The following is a 2,390-nucleotide window of genomic DNA, read 5'->3' as shown; positions in this document are numbered from 1 at the left end:
CAGCAGGAGTATTTAATGAATGGAAGATCCACCTTTTATTTTAAACAGCTTAAAAGCTTAAGGAAGCTGTGCTTTATTGCTCTGTGCTTTTGTGCTGCTAGCTTTCTGCTTGGGAATATGAGCAAAATCCTGCTTTGTCTTCAAGTTTCTCAACTGTGGGCTTCATCGTTTCCCTCCATATTTCTGTTAATTGAAGTACAATTCTTTCATGTAGTGGGAGCCTGTAGCTCTTACATTTCAGTACAGTTTAGATTCTGCCTAATTCTTTCACTTCCTTTGTGTCTCACATTAAGGTACTTGACAGTTAAGTAACTCAAGTCACTTTTAACATTAAAAATTATTTTTTTTTAATTACCAGTACGGATTGGTCTTCCAAACACTTCAGACCCACATAATGCAAAGCAATGAAGCTGTATTGGGACAAATTCTCAGTATGCGTAAATTAATGCACCTTCTAAAGATTTTCTGCCTCTGTCAATTTAGTCTGAGGACCTAATTCCTTAGTTAAAGACTTTATTGTTTCTTGACTTTTTTTTTTCCTAGAAGATGAATTTCACAGAATAGTAGAGTGGTTGAGGTAAGAACCTCTGAGTGTCTAGCCCAGGTTACCTAGTCCAACCCTATCTGACACATACAAAAACATTTGTTTGCTTCCTCTAGTAATTCAGTAATTCCATTAATTTCTAAAAAAAAAAAAAAGTGTGAGACTTCTTAATGTCTCTCCATCACTCCTTCAAAAACAGTCTTAAGGGCTTTATGACTATTTCAAGGAATTGCACTGATCTTATTGCCAGCTGAACATGCAGACTTCCATCACCAGAAAGAACAGAATTATATATTGCGTAGGCGCTGGGGAAGGAGGGAACATGCTGCCAATAGCTACTGGGAATGCATCCAGGTCACATTTTCATGTCATGGGAGCTCTCCAAGAGGAAATGGTATGAGAGGACATTTATATCAGGTGCAATTCCAGCTTAGTGTTATTCTGGATAGCTCGGGAGATGTGGAGTATGAATTGCTAAAATGAGTATTTAAAAATGTATTTTTCTACTGCAAATCTTTTATGTAAATGAACCTCCTGTGCTTACAAGTATGCAAAATACATCGTGCTAGTCTTAGAAAATTTACAAGAAGGTCTCTCTTTTTCACACCACAAACAACTATCCAGTAATACAGCATAAACTATCCAGTTTCGTGGTGCAGTGAAGGTGAAACTGCCTGTAGTTTGTTACCATATCTGATACATTGACTTCTCTATGTAGCACAACCTTTGACATCTATGCAGCCTCAGCCTTCTGATTTCTCTGCTGTAAGTGCCAGTGCTTTCTGCTCCTGTTGCTGCCTCTACTGCTAGTGCCAATCCAGTGAGATGTGCAAGAAATAACTTGAATTTGACTAAAATAATGAAGTTCAAGTTCACTGAAAAATGTCTGGTTTTCGCAAAGGCTTAATAAACATTAAACACTATTCGTTGGGTCTGTCTTTTTTAAAGAAGTGTGTGTATAAACCAAGCCAGGTCTTATGGAAAGTTCTTATGGGATCTTTATGGACTACATGCAGCAAAAAGCTCAGTGTGATGTCATAGACCTTAACACAGCACCAGAATAAAAGATAAGCAGGGATTATTCACTCCCTTTAGAGGTTACTTACATATATTAAGTCATCTGCCACTTCTAAACAAATTCAGAGCAGAACTCCCTATCTTCAAAGATTTATGCTGAAGCCTGTACTTTCTCTTTTATTAAGATGCAAAACTTTAATACAATTATCTGTTTAGATAATTGTTACATTTGCAGAGGGAACTGAGGAATTCAGGTAGGAAAAAGATACACAAAAATGATAAAGAGAACATTTTAGCAATGGGGTCCTTACTAGAAGGATTACACTCAGTGTAGTTTGTGTGGGATACTCTTGGGAAGGAAAAGGTTCAGAAGATCTGAGGTTGAAGGGAGTAATGTATTCTACAACTGGGAGAGAAAAACCACCTCCATTCCCTGCTGTGGCTTCTTGTAAATTTAGAATGAGGAGGAAGCTTTATGGAAAGGTTTCAAGTTGAAAAATTGTGTTTCATAGACTTTATGGCCAACAGGGACAAAAAAGATCATTCAGTCTGAATCCTTACATAATGCCAAGCAAAGAGTGTTTCTGGAATCAAACCAGTGATGTGGAGTCTCATGCCATTGTCTAGAATGGTATCTAAAGGCTTCAAACAATAGAGGGTTTTCTGCATCTCTAAGAAATTATTTATGTATTTTTATAAAATGTTACCATCTATCTAAATCAATCTAGCTTTAATGTTCTAATAAGATACTGTTATTCCCTTTCTGATAAGATTTAAAGACTTGTTATAAGAAGCAAAGTCTTCTGCATGTAGTGGTATGCCATTAAAG

Source organism: Merops nubicus, unplaced genomic scaffold (assembly GCF_000691845.1).
Source record: "Merops nubicus isolate BGI_N331 unplaced genomic scaffold, ASM69184v1 scaffold52783, whole genome shotgun sequence".
Classification (NCBI taxonomy): domain Eukaryota; kingdom Metazoa; phylum Chordata; class Aves; order Coraciiformes; family Meropidae; genus Merops; species Merops nubicus.
Note: the sequence above shows the minus strand (reverse complement) of the source record.